The sequence below is a fragment of the Protopterus annectens genome, chromosome 8.part0 (genome assembly GCF_019279795.1).
Source record: "Protopterus annectens isolate FY-2018-M chromosome 8.part0, PAN1.0, whole genome shotgun sequence".
NCBI lineage: Eukaryota > Metazoa > Chordata > Ceratodontiformes > Protopteridae > Protopterus > Protopterus annectens.
Window position 1 is genome coordinate 725,579,811 of NC_056741.1, and position 13,604 is coordinate 725,593,414.

General features: G+C 45.8%; 1 protein-coding gene across 4 annotated transcripts in view; it reads left to right on the plus strand.

Annotated features, from left to right (window-relative positions):
- The window catches only part of HCFC1 (host cell factor C1), a 3,865,385-nt gene that overhangs the window by 3,071,550 nt on the left and 780,231 nt on the right, over positions 1 to 13,604 (plus strand). The window lies entirely within an intron of this gene.

Genomic DNA, 13,604 nt, shown 5'->3' on the forward strand with positions numbered 1-13,604 from the left:
CCACACGAGTGGATGCTGGACACCAAAATATTCAGGATGATAACAGCAGTCTGGGGATGTCCTCACATAACCTCTTTGCATCCCATCTCAATCATCAACTACAGAATTTTTGCACCGGGACTTTCCACAGAGAAGCTTGGAAAGTGGATGCCCTGTCATTCAGTTGGAGGAACCTCTCGGGATATGCCTTTCCACCTCTTCCATGGGTTTTATTGAAGATAAAACAGGACAAGCCCAAGATGATAATCTTGCTGGCTCCAAATTGGCCTTGGCAGTTTTGGTATCCAACTCTAAAAAACCTATGCCTGGAGCCCCCTTGGGTTTTACCTCCGTCTCCGAACCTTCTGTCCCAACATCAGGGTCAGGTTCTACACTCTCATGTCAGAACTCTCAGCCTGGCGGCCTGGTTAATCCAGGGCCTGTGATTTCTTCTTTCCTACCCAAGCAGGTTATGGATGTTATTTTAGAAGCCAGACGTCCTAGCACTAGAAAATCTTATGGAAAAGATTTTGTTCCTGGATGCAGGCTCAGGATTCTGATCCTCTTCTTCCTAACATTACTTTAATTTTACTTTACTTCACAGATCTCTTACATAAAGGTCTCTCTTTCTCTTCCATTAAGATACATGCCTCTGCTATTTCTGCTCATTGTAATACAGACACTCCCATCTTTTCCCACCAGCTCATGAGACAGTTTCTCAGAGGAGCTAAGAACTTAAGACCTCCTAGATCTCCTCCCATTCCTGCTTGGGATCTCAACTATGTTTTGGAAAAACTAACCTTGCCTCCTTTTGAGCCTGCTGCCTCATCTGACATCAAGTTTTTATCTTGGAAGACAGCTATCCTGTTAGCCCTAACCTCTGCCAGGAGAGTTTCAGAGTTACAAGCTCTTATGGCTGTGGAACCTTATATTATTTTTCATCAAGACAGGGTATCTTTGAGGACTAATCCTACCTTCATGCCTAAGGTGGTTTCCAAAGTGGCTTTAAATCAAACTATCCACTTGCCAACCTTTTTCCCCACTCCTCAAAATAAAGGGAAAGGATCTTACATTCCTTGGATGTACACAGACAACTACGTTTTTACCTGAACAGAACCAAGGACATCAGAAAATCAGAACAATTGTTTGTTTCTTATGCTTCAAGTTCCCAAGGTAAAGCCATTTCAAAACAGACCATTTCTAAATGGATTGCTCATGGAATCAGATTTTGTTATTCACACCATGGAAAGCAAATCCCAGGGAGTATACGGACTCATTCCACCAGAGCTGCTGCCACTTCTGCGGTCTTCCTCAGGGGAGTTACTACCAAAGACATTTTGGAAGCTGCAACTTGGAGTTCAGTGCATACTTTTTCTAAGCACTACAGTCTACCTCTCTACTCTAAGTCTAGGGCAGGCTTTGCCTCTGCAGTCTTGCAGGGCCTTTTAGCTGCCCCTTCCTCTTTATGACCACCTCCCTTTCTTTCAGCTTTGGGATTCTACCCTACAGTCATGACTGCAACAGTGAAACACGATGAACATAGTACAGTTGTGTACACCTACCATAAATGTAGATGTTAGAGTGTCTTCACTGTTGCAGTCTGGGTTTCTCCCTCCTGTCCCTCTTATTTTTACTTTTGTGTATTTCCTTTTTTCACCATTCTTCTGAGGTGTATTTGCAAAGGTTATGGGACCTTTTTCATTTTGGGACTCCTGACATCTGGGGCAAGAAAAACTGGAGAAGATGGCGTCGGCTGTCAGCTTTGTACTCCTGGCGCTCTGACATCAGGGAGCATGGTTGAAAAGCCGACTCCAGACCCAGACTTTGGGATTCTGGCCGACCTGGGGCTGCCTGCCGGCAGGGGAGAACCCTACAGTCATGACTGCAACAGGGAAGACACTCGAACATCTACATTTATGGTAGGTGTACACAACTGTACTTTTCACATGTTGAAGTACCAGCAGCATATTATGGAACTAATTAAACAAAAAATGGTGTTACTTCCAGATTGTGCAGAAAATAAAGACTTACAAGAGCTAATTAATGCATTCTGCAAACCAAGCTAGTAAGCATACTTTGCAGTGTGGCTTTGATGCCATAGAAGCAGCGTGCAGTCACTGGGTCTGTACTGCGAAGGCATGCTTGGCTGAAGGAACAAACCGTGCCAGATCATGTCAAGTCCAAATTACTAGATGCTCCTTTAAGTAAGGATTGTTTATGTGGCACCAAAGCAGAAGAGGTTCTTAAAAAGATGGAAGGAAAAAGCTAAACCTATGCAAACTGTTAAAGAATTCTTACAAGTGCAACCACCTAGATTCAGTAGGCATTGGCCTTCTAAAAAATGATCTTTTCCCTGCCCCTTCCAGGCCTTCTCAGACCAATCCCAGGGGAAACAGGCCACCCAGAGTACAGTCTCAGGGTATGCAGAGATCTAAACAATGGAGTGCACCCACCTCAAAAATGGAGTGGTAAGCTGCTCCCTTAGGGAAAAAGTTCACAATGAGTCCTCAGTTATCCTTCCCCAGCCCTGCCCAATTACTTGTGCCCCTAGAAGGAAAACTTGCGCTTCATGCAAAAAAACTGGATGTCCATTAGTCAGAACAGATGGGTCCTAAACATTGTATCCCAGGGGTGCAGATTCTAGTTCCATACACTGCCACCCCCAAGCGGGTTTCCAGACCTTCCTCCAAACCAATGGGCAGAGATTCTAAAGCAAGTACTTTCCCTGCTCAATATCAGAGCTATTCAACCTGTTCCAGTACAACAAAGGGGGCAGGGTTTCTACTCAAGACTTTCCCTGGTGCCCAGAAAAGAGGGCTTTTGGCGCCCAGTCCTGGATCTTTCAATTCTCAATACCTTTCTGGTGGTCCCAAAATTCAAGATGCTTACCCTGCAACACTTCTCACTATGCTAGCCATGGATGCCTGGTTAGTCACTCTAGACTTAAAAGAAGCTTATCTGCACATCCCTATAAGGGAGTCATGCAGAAAATATCAGCGCTTCAGGGCAGGCTTAGTGAGGTTCTCTGTACTTCCCTTTGGCTTATCTACTGCGCCCAAAGTATTCACTAAGTGCATGGCTCCAGCCATTGCATACTGCAGGCAGAGAAATATTCAAATTTTCCCATACTTGGACGACTGCCTTATTCAGGCAGACAGTCAGGAATTGCTACTTCACACCTGGCATTTGTAAAAAGACTAGGGTACACCATCAACGAAAAGAAATCACAACAGGTGCCCAGTCAAAAGATTGTATTCCTGGGAGCAAGCTTGGACACAACTTCCCAGATGGCATTTCTCACTTCAGAAAAACAGGTCTGTCTGACAGATTATTTCAAACAAATGGCTACCAAAACCCAGCTATCTGCAAGGAAAATACTGCAAGCCCTGGGGTTCATGGCCTCATGTATTCTGCTAATTCCATATGCAAGACCGCATATGAGGAAACTTCAGTGGTACGTAAAGTCTTTGGTGCCAGCATTCGTAGGACCTGGAAACAGTCATTCCAATCATACCTTGTCCAAGGGCAGAGTTCCTTTGGTGGACAGAAGCATGCAACCACAATAAGGGACTGCTTTTCACTCAACCCCTCTTCGCCCAAACCCTGACAACAGACTCATCAGACTGTGCATGGGGGGCTCACATGGCAGGTAAGTGCATTCAGGGCCACTGTAGCCCAGCCCAGATTATCCTGCACATCAATCAAAAAGAGACGCTAGCTGTACAGAAAGCTCTGATAGCCTTCAAATGCCTGATCCTTCCAGGACAACTGCTTATAAAAACAGACAACACCACAGTTATGTGGTACATAAACAAGCAGGGGGAACACATTCATACCCACTGTGCAGGTTAGCCATGGCCCTGTGGAACACAGTTTTGAGCAACTAAGTGCATCTACAAGCTCAATTCCTGCCAGGCAAACAAAATTCACTGGCAGACAACTTAAACAGAAATCTCGTAGACCCACACAAGTGGAAATTGGAGCCCAACACCTTCAACTTTCTGATCCAGAGGTGGAGGACACCGGAGGTGGACCTATTTGCCTCCTCCGAGAAACATCATTTGAGCAAGTTCTGCACCACCACCTCACAGCAGGGCCTGGAAGGTGGATGCATTATCCTTTCAATGGGAAAACCTCTCAATGTATGCCTTTCCCCCTCAGCCCCTCCTCTCAGAAGTACTACTCAAGATAAAACAGGACAGGCCAAGGGCAATTCTTATTGCTCCAGAATGGCCACACCAGCACTGGTACCCACTCTTGAGCTGTCTGACAACAGTGCCACCCTGGCACCTTCATCAGACTCCTACCCTGCTGTCTCAGCAGGAAGGACAGATTTTGCATCCCCAATTGCAATCCCTAAACCTTGCAGCCTGGCTTATCCCTTGAATGCACCACCAGCAGCCCTCAGCAAACAGGTGCTGGACGTCATTCTTGAAACCAGAAGGCCCAGTACTAGGAAATCCTATGCTGAAAAGTGGAAAAGGTACTGTTCTTGGAATCTATTTCGAGGTAAGGACACAATAGTGCCCTCCTTACCTCTAATCCTGGATTACCTGGCAGAGCTACTCCACAGAGGCCTATCCTTCTCCTCCATTAAGATTCATGCCTCTGCCATCTCAGCTCATTATAATACTGAGCCACCTCTATTTTCTCACCCTCATATCAAAACGTTTCTGAGGGGCTAACAGCTTAAGGCCCCCTTGGAGAGCACCCACCCCTGCCTGGGACCTTAACTTTGTACTGGAAAAGCTCACTCTTCCCCCTTTTGAACCTGCAGCTTTAGCAGAGTTAAAATTCCTCTCTTGGAAAACAGCCCTGCTTTTAGCTATAACTTCAGCAAGAAGAGTGTCTTGAGTTACAGGCACTAATGGCTGTGGAACCCTTCATTATTTTCCATGCTGACAGGGTCTCCCTCAGGACTAACCCATCCTTTATGCATAAGGTGGTGTCCAATGTGGCTCTAAACTAATCCATCCATTTGCCAACCTTCTTCCCTAACCCTCAGAATAAAGGGGAAAGGATCCTGCACACCTTGGACGTGCACAGACAGATCAGGTTCTACCATGACAGGACTAAACCTTTCAGAAAGTCTGACCAGCTACTAGTCAGCTTTGCTACAGGGGCAGAGGGTAAGGCCATTTCAAAGCAAACTATCTCCAAATGGATAGCACACATGTGCATCAATTTCTGCTACAAGCACCATGCAAACCTACCCCACAGGGGATCAGACCACATTCCACTAGGGCTAGTTCCACCTCTACAGCATTTCTCAGGGGAGTCCCTACCAGGGTCATTCTGGAAGCTGCAACCTGGAGTTCTGTACACACTTTCACCAAGCATTACCACTTACCAATTTTTTTTTTTTAAATCTAGAGCTGAATTTGCTACAGCGGTCTTGCAAGGCCTACTAGCCAGCCCTAATGCTTCTTGACTGCCTCCACCCTTCATCAGCTTTAGGAATCAACCCAAGTGTGATGACTGCAACAGTGAAACACAACGAACATAGTACAGTTGTGTACACTTACTGTAAATGTAGATGTTCGAGTGTATTCACTGTTGCAGTCCTGGATGTTCTTCGTTCCACATTGCTGCAGTCCTTACTATTGGGTAGTCCGCTGTCCAGTCGGCCCGAATACCAGAGTATATGGCTGACGTCGGTCAGGGCGCATTAGACTGACGTCAGTACGTCAGGGTACTAATGCGCATGACCGACGTCATATCCTCAGTCTTTTTTGCCGCATGGTCCGATGCAGAAGCAGTTTTGCGAGTGCAGGTTGGCGTTCTGAAATATTTCCGAAACCGGAGTTTCAGACCGAATCAGAGTTGGCTAAGTACCCGTGGGAACATTTTGGTTTTTCTTGCCTCAGTATTTAACCGGATGTCAGAAAAAGTGAATAACTGTATTTCTTGTGGGAAACAGATACCTCATAGGGATTACCATACATTGTGTATACCTTGTTTAGGGCCTGAGCACGACGTTGTTGGTTGCCGCTCTTGTGCTAGGTTTAACAAACGCACTATTAAGAGGAGGTTAGACTGTGCCAGGTTAGTGTTTGGGAAGTGTTGCAATTATAAAATGCCGTCAGATGCTCCGACGCCCGCTTCGTCCAAGAAGCGCAAGGACAAAACAGCGAAGCCTAGGGTTGATGAACCGGCAGTCCCGGACGTCGGTTCTTTAGGAGGCTCAGTGGAGCCAGAGGTTTTGCCAGGAGTTTCTATGGAGTCTCAGGCAGAAACTTTACTGTTACAGGATGTACCCTCTCAGGAGGTAGGCCAGGCTGAGGGGGCTTCTCAGGTAACTGTTCTTCCCTCTCTTCCCAAAGTAATTAGAGCCTCTCCTTCTGTTGCCAAAACTTCTTTGAGAGGTAGGCCAAGTTCAGCTTCAGTGGGGCTTCTCCTAGCATTTCGGGTTCTGTACCTAAGAAACATATGCTTAAAATGGCAGAAGATTTGATTACTATGATCAGAGGTTCTATGGGCCCTCCTGATAAGAGGCCTAGGGTGGAACCGGAGTTTGACAGTTTTGAACAGTGTTCAGAGGCTTCTGAGTCTTCTGCGGAAGATTTGCAGGAGTATCCTCCTTATTCTGATTCTGATGTGGATGATGCCACTCCTACAGCTTCTCCTCCTGAGGATTTTTCATTTTCGGAGACTCTGCATTCCATGAGGGAGCACTTTAAATGGGAAGGCCAGGATTACTCTGATTCCAGGAAAAGGCTTAGGGAATTCTTGTTTTTACCCCAGCATAGGCCCTTAGCTATACCTCCTGTGTTGAATGTGGTGGAAGATGTTTTTGCAGAGGCTTCCCTGAACCCTGACTCTTTGCCTCCTGCTCCTGTTAAACCTGATAGGTACTATAGGGTGCCCAAGCTCATAAGTATTTGTTTAAGAGTCCTAGGCGGACCCAGAAACTGTTTCTCAGGGGCCTAAAGGTGTTAAGGCCTCTGTGGTTAAAAATCCTGTTCCCACTGATAAAGAGGCAAGGGCTTTGGATAGGTGGGGAAAGAAAGTGTATACTTCTTCCACTCTAGCCATGAGGCGTTGAATTGTCAGTTTCACATGCTAAAATATCAAAATTATCTCCTTTCACAATTGAAATCTAAGGTGGATGCTTTGGCGGAAGGTATTGAGTGTAAAGAGTTGCTGGATTTGGTTTATGTGTCTGAACAAGTGGGTAAGCATTCTTTGCAGTGTGGTTTTGATGCTGTACAGGCCTCCTCGAGGGTGGCTGCCACTAGTTCTGTTCTTCGCAGGCATGCCTGGTTGAGGGATCAGAATTTAGCTGAGCATGTTAAGACAAGGATTTTGGATGCTCCTTTACAGTCTGATGTGTTGTTTGGTTCGCCTGTGGAAGCAGTTTTAAAGAAAATGGAGGACAAAGCTAAGTCTATGCAAACTGTTAAAGATTTTTTGCAGGTGCAGCCACCAGTTTAGTAGAAATTGGCCTGCTAAGGGGTGGACATATCCTGCTTATGATTCCCAGTCTAGGGGTAGGTCTAGACGTGGTAGGGGCAGAGCTCAAGGTTCTTTTAGGCCTAGAACAGGGAGTTCACCTGCTCAGACTTCTGGTGAGGGCAGGGGTCAGTCCTTTCGTAAACAGACCCAATGACCTGCCTTTTCAGCTGCCAGTACATTCTCGTCTGGCAGCTCCCTTGGGAGGAAGACTGTCTCTTTTCAAAGAAAATTGGGATTTAATTACTCAAGACAGATGGGTGTTGGACATCATTCACCACGGTTACAGATTTTATTTCCATACAATGCCCCCTTTCAAAGGCATGCCAGACGTTCCTCCTCCACAAAGACAAGAGGCTCAAAAGCAAGTTTCTCAGTTACTCCAGATGGGGGCCATTCAGCCAGTCCCTGTATCAGAAAGGGGCCTAGGATTTTATTCTCGCCTGTTCCTAGTACCAAAAAAGGGGAACACGTGGAGACCTATTTTGGATTTATCTCTCCTCAACACTTATCTGGACATTCCCAAGTTCAAGATGTTGACGTTACAACAGCTTTTACCTCTGCTGGGCAAAGATCACTGGATGGTAACTTTAGATCTCAAGGAAGCTTACCTTCATGTGCCCATAAGGCTAAGTTGCAGGAAGTATCTGCGGTTTCGAGCTGGAAATTCTCATTATCAGTTCTCTGCATTGCCCTTTGGCTTATCTACTGCGCCCAGAGTATTCACAAAGGTTCTGGCTCCAGTGATAGCTTACTTCAGGCTACAAGGAATTCAAATCTATCCTTACTTGGACGACTGCCTGATTCTGGCTCAAGAAAAGGAAGACCTTCTACAGCATCTGGAATATGTTATAGCAGTGCTAAGATGCCTAGGGTATTCTGTGAACGAAATAAAGTCCAGTCTAGTACCCTCTCAAGACATGTGCTTTCTGGGTGTGAGACTGAATACAGCAGCCCAGATGGCCATTTTAACCCCGGACAAACAAAAGAGTTTATCACTTTACTTCCATCAACTATCTCATCAGTCCGTGCTGACTGCAAGGACAGTCCTTCAAGCATTAGGGTTCATGGCATCTTGTATTCTGGTGCTTCCCAATGCCAAACTGCATATGAGGAAGCTACAATGGTATCTAAAAATGTATGGACACAGCACTGCCAGGATTTGGACACTGTCATTCAAATAATACCTTGCCTTCAAAAAGAATTTTTGTGGTGGGCTCAGGAATGTCACCTAAACAAGGGACTCTCTGTGACCCGGCCAGAGGCGAGTCAGATTTTAACGACAGATGCCTCGGACATTGCTTGGGAGCTCATCTAAATGGAAAGTGGATACAAGACAAGTGGCCTGCCAGACTACAGCATCTACATATCAACATGAAGGAGATGTTAGCAGTCCAGTTTGCATTAATGGCTTTCAAGGAGTTACTTCTTCCAGGGCAGGTGTTGATTCTAACAGACAACACAACTGTCATGTGGTACATCAACAAGCAAGGGGAACACATTCTTATCCTCTATGCAGGCAAGCAATGATTTTATGGGAGACTGCGCTAAGCTTGCAACTAACTCTTCAGGCAAGGTTTCTGCCAGGAGCACAGAACTCCTTAGCAGATGTGTTAAGCAGACAAATCATGGATCCCCACGAGTGGAAACTGGATCTTCATGTATTTCAGAAATTGACAGTGTCATGGGGAACTCCAGACATAGATCTGTTCGCTTCTCCTCTAAACCACCAGCTGCCAAAGTTTTGCACAAAGGGGTTTCATCGCACAGCTTGGAAAGTGGATGCTCTGTCTTTCAGTTGGAAAAACCTTCATGTGTATGCCTTTCCACCTCTGCCTCTTCTTCCAAAGGTGCTATTAAAAGTCAGACAAGACAAGCCAAGGATGATTTTGATAGCTCCAGATTGGCCTCGGCAACACTGGTACCCACTACTAAGGAGTCTGGTAAGGAAGCCTCCATGGCCTTTACCTTTGATTCCTCATCTGTTATCTCAGAAGGACGGTCATCTGATCAATGCCAAGCTTCACTCTCTTCATCTAACAGCCTGGCATATTCTGTGTTGAAACACAGCAGGTCTCAACTTCCTCAACAAGTTTTAAATGTGATTATGGAAGCTAGAAGACCTAGTACAAGGAAAGTGTACGCAGAAAAATGGAAGAGATTTTTATTTTGGAGTACAGCTAAGAATTTGGAGGTTTCTGAGCCTAATTTGAGTGTGGCTCTTCAATATCTTACTGAGTTATTGGACAAAGGTTTGTCCTTCTCTTCCATTAAGATTCATGCTGCAGCAATTTCAGCTCACTATGATTGTGACCCACCATTGTTTTCGCATCCTTTGTTCAAGCAGTTTCTTAGAGGGGCAAAGAATATAAGACCCCATAGAGCTCCTACTCCTGCTTGGGATCTCAATTTTGTGTTGGAAAAACTTACTCTACAACCTTTTGAGCCTGCGGCTACTGCTGAATTGAAATACTTGTCATGGAAGACTGCTTTTCTGTTGGCTATTACTTCTGCAAGAAGGGTGTCTGAGTTGCAGGCCCTTATGGCAGTAGAGCCCTTTTGATTTTCCATAAGGATAGGGTATCATTACGCACTAATCCTTCCTTTATGCCTAAGGTGGTTTCTAGTGTGGCTTTAAACCAAACTATTCATTTGCCTACTTTTTATGCAGACCCCCAAAATAAAGGGGAAAAGATTTTGCACACTTTAGATGTACACAGGCAATTGCGTTATTATTTAAGCAGGACTAAGGATTTTAGGCAGTCTCAGCAGTTGTTTGTTTCTTTTGCTTTGAGTTCAGGGCAAGCCTGTGTCAAAACAAACTATTTCTAGGTGGATTGGGTTTTGCATTGCATTTTGTTATTCCCATCATGGCAAGGAGATTCCAGCTGGGATTAGGCCTCATTCCACTAGGGCTACTGCCACTTCAACAGCATTTCTAAGGGGGGTGGCAACTAAGGATATTTTGGAGGCAGCTACTTGGAGTTCAGTGCATACTTTCTCTAAGCATTATCACCTTCCTATTTACTCTAAGTCTAGGGCTGGTTTTGCCACAGCTGTTTTGCAAGGCATGTTGTCAGCTCCTACTTCTTTATGATTTGCCAGCCTCCCTTACCTCTGCTTTGGGATTCTACCCAATAGTAAGGACTGCAGCAATGTGGAACGAAGAACATAGTACAGTTTTGTACCTACCATAAATGTAGATGTTCGAGGATCCACATTGCTGCAGTCCAATTTACCCTCCCTCCTTCCCCTCTGTGTTTAGGGGTGGTTGTGTAGGTGAGGTTATATGTTACTATTTTTATATATATATTTTTGTATATATTGTACATAATTTTGGTGCAGGTATTTTGGGCCTTGTCTTTTTAGGGTCTTCTGACATCTGGGGCAAGAAAAGACTGAGGATATGACGTCGGTCATGCGCATTAGTACCCTGACGTACTGACGTCAGTCTAATGCTCCCTGACCGACGTCAGCCATATACTCTGGTATTCGGGCCGACTGGACAGCGGACTACCCAATAGTAAGGACTGCAGCAATGTGGATCCTCGAACATCTACATTTATGGTAGGTACAAAACTGTACTTTTCCCTCCCTCCAGCCCCCTGGCTTTCTCTGTCTTTTTGCCTCTCCTCTCCGTGATCATTCCTAATGGCATTGGTATTTACTTTTTACTGGTGGTGGTCCCCACCATATACTAGCTTCCTATTTGGGGGCTCCTGACAATTAGCGCAAGAAAAACTTATGTAATGGCGTCGGCTGCCTATTTTATTCCCCTGATGACCTGATGTCATGGAAGAAGTGACAACATCCGATGCAGAAATACTAAGACTCTGGTATTCGGACCGACTGAGGGCTACCTGCAGGCAGATAACCCAAGTGTGATGGCTGCAACAGTGAATACACTCGAACATCTACATTTATGGTAAGTGTACACAACTGTTCTTCTCTTGTCGCATCCGTCCAGCAGGCCTTTATCTGGATAACCAGTCCCCTGCACTATCTGCCTTTTTCTCCAATTCCTTGATGGCCACTGACCCTATATAGTTGCCAAGGATAATCCAGATCCTCACCTTCTCCAAAAACCTTCTACTCATACGCTTTACTGGAGAAGATGGATGTTCTCTCTGAGCAATCCATTGAGATTTAGACCTCATCTGTAGACCTCATCTCTGCTTCAGTTTCCATCGTTATTATTTGTGTCTTCATTGTTTGATAGGAGCTCCGGCTTCTCCAGGTTCAAATATGCCATGCAGCTTAATTCCATGGAGATTGTAGTCTCTTTAGTGTTTAGTCTTTAACATCTTAGAAGTGGTGCGCATCCCTCTTGAGGGACCGCTTCTTTGCCCCCTACTTAAAGGGTCCAATGTTCATCGTGCATACAGCTGCAGTCATAACAGATGGGTTTTCCTACCGTCAGGCGGGTCCTCGGTCGGCCGAATTCCAAAGTCTAGGTCCGGCGTCGGTTGTTGTCGCTTCTTCCCTGACGTCAGTGCGACAGGGGTATAAAAGAACCAGCCGACGCCATTTTCTTCAGTCTTTCTTGCCGCGCGGTGCCCGAAGCAGAAGCAGTTCGCAAGTGCCAGTCGGCCAGCTCCTGAGATTACGAATATTTTTCAGCCGAAGTCTTCTTGAAAGCTAAGTACCCCGTTGGGGAAACTTTTCTTGCCTCAGACCGATGTCAGACAAAGTTAATAATTGCATTTCATGTGGGAAGCAAATACCGCATAAGGATTTTCATTCCCTCTGCATACCTTGCTTAGGCCCAGACCACGATGTCTCGGCCTGTCATTTTTGTGCTACATTGAACAAATGCACTATTAAGCATTGGGCGGTGTTCGCCCAACACTATTTTGGCAAAAAATTTAATTACATTATGTCGTCGGATACTCCGACTCCAGTTTTGAGTAAAAAACGCAGAGATAAAGACCGACTTACGAGGTCCGTGACTTCTACCGACGCCACGCCAAAGCCGACTACAGGTTGTCCGGTTCTCAGTGAGGCGCCTACGCAGCCCCTGACTACCGACGACACTTCATTGGCGGTGTCTTCTGTGCTCGAGGTAGCAGGCTCTTTGACCCATACCCCGGCTACAGATGCCGAAGCCACTCTTGGCGGTGAAACTCAGAGTTTAGACAGACCTGCCACATCTCAAGGTGTCTACAGGCCTTCCTCTTCTTTTTCCATCAAGGCTTTCACTAAGTCTAAAGCAGCCATGCATACTAAAAGGCAGGCTCCACAGGGCCCTTCTCAAAGCCCCATGCCTAAAAAACAGATGCTCAAAATGGCTGAGGATTTGATTACTCTAATCAGGGGTTCCCAACACCCCCCCCCCCCCGGACAAAAGGCCCAGAGTGGAGGAAGAATCCCCTTCGTCGGACCAGGCCTCCATTATTTCAGACCATTCTGAAGACCAGGAACATTCTTACTCCCCTTTTGAAGATTCAGATGCAGAGGAGTCCATTCCCTCTGTCTCCCCCCCTGAGGATTACTCTTTTGGGGAAACCTTACATACCTTGAGGGAACACTTCCACTGGGATGGCCAAGAGTATTCAGACTCCAAGAAAAGGCTTGGGGATTTCCTCTTACTCCCTCAGCACAGGCCTCTGGCTATACCTCCTGTTTTAGACATTCTAGATGTGTATTCGGAAGCCTGCCTTAACCCAGATTCTTTACCTCCAGCTCCAGTCAAGCCAGACAGGTATTACCGGGTTCCTGACTCACACCAATTCCTATACAAAAGCCATGCGGCCGACCCAGAAACTATTTCACAGGGTCCCAAGGGAATTAAGGCTTCCACTGCTAAAAATCCATTACCTTCAGAGAGAGATTCCAGAGCTTTAGAAAGGTGGGGGGGAAAGGTATACACCTCGGCCACCTTAACCATGAGAGCATTAAACTGTCAGTTCCATATGTTAAAGTACCAACAGTTTCTGTTATCACAGTTGAGAAGCAAAATGTCACAACCTGAACAACCAGACTTGGAGTTGCAGGATTTGATCATAGTGCAAAACAAGTGGGTAAACATACCTTGCAATGTGGTTTTGATGCTTTAGAGGCCTCATGTAGAGCTGCTGTTACAGGATCAGTCATACGTAGACATGCCTGGCTCAAAGAGCAAACCTTACCAGATCATGCCAAGGCTAAATTACTAGATGCCCCTCTGCAAAAAG